Below are 1,296 nucleotides of genomic sequence, written 5' to 3' on the forward strand. Positions count from 1 at the left end.
TGCACGTGCCTGGAGGAAAGCATATAAGATTGTTATGCTTTACTCTTTACTCTCAATTTGTTTTGGCTAAAACAGCACAGATGTTGTCTATAATTCACATAGCTTTATTTGCAGTATATTAGACAGGAAGTGGACAGAAGAGGGGCGAAGACATGTGTCAATGCTCTAAGGGTCAGTAATCACATCCCAAACGGCTGTGTCAAAGATTAATAAACTCTTTATATGTATTAATATGCAGTGTTGCATGAACATATTTTTAGTGCTATATTCCTCACCTTGAAACATTGTGTAAAGTTGCATTATGTTCATATTGTGTTAGTTGTGCTCATACATCTGATGTTTACGCATTCAAACACTAGTTATAACTAATTTATACAATCTGATATCTGAATCCTTCTCCCAACCTGATGAGAACAATAAGCAAACTCATATAAACTCACTCCAGTTCACGCGATCTTTGATGCACTTTGAAAAGAAGACACAGCAATCAGTTCAGTTTCTGTAAGAGAAACCAGTAAGTATTCATAGTATTTAATAACGATCAACAAAGCACAGACATTTCTCTTCATTCTGATTCCAGTATATTCTTCCTCAGACCTTTATGGTGTTTACAATGAAACCACCCAGATCCTTCACTGATTTTGAAATGCCACCCTGAAAGTGCTTGCTTCCTCAAACATCAAGAAACTGGATACAGAAAGATGATCTTGGACCTGAAAAACCTTTACTCTAAGCATTGCACTATCACAAGAAAATCTGACTAATGTGATCATTTTTCAGAGGCTTGCATAAATTTAATAAGCCATAAAAAGGGCATTTTTGCAAAAAAAAAAAAAAAAATAAATAAAAAGTTTTTGCTTTTAACTGTCCCTTTCAAGAAGAGCTGTCCAAACTTGGAGAAAAAAAATCATTAATAAGTAGATGACACTGAATGCTCTAATTAATGCTGCAAATAATGATCTAAATATGTTGGGTGACAGCGGCTGAAGTTCCACAGAAATCATCTCTTCCTCATTCTCTTCACTCCAACTGGTATCATCCTGTCCCTCTTCTACAACTCAGCGACCGTGTCTGATACTTAGCAACAACAAGGAGAAACTTTAAAGCACTGTTCCAAAGAATGAATGATGTTAGAACATAAATACAATATAAAAATCAGCTTAGGAAGAGCACTTAAACACATTGGAAATGGATTACTGATTTTATTTCTATTTCTTTTGACCTGGTAAAAAACATATATTTATAACTTATTAATAAAAAACACAAAAAAACAAAGACAACTGTATAATCTGTATA

The sequence above is a fragment of the Poecilia latipinna genome, unplaced genomic scaffold (assembly GCF_001443285.1).
Source record: "Poecilia latipinna isolate Pla-1442-1.1 unplaced genomic scaffold, P_latipinna-1.0 Scaffold35, whole genome shotgun sequence".
NCBI lineage: Eukaryota > Metazoa > Chordata > Actinopteri > Cyprinodontiformes > Poeciliidae > Poecilia > Poecilia latipinna.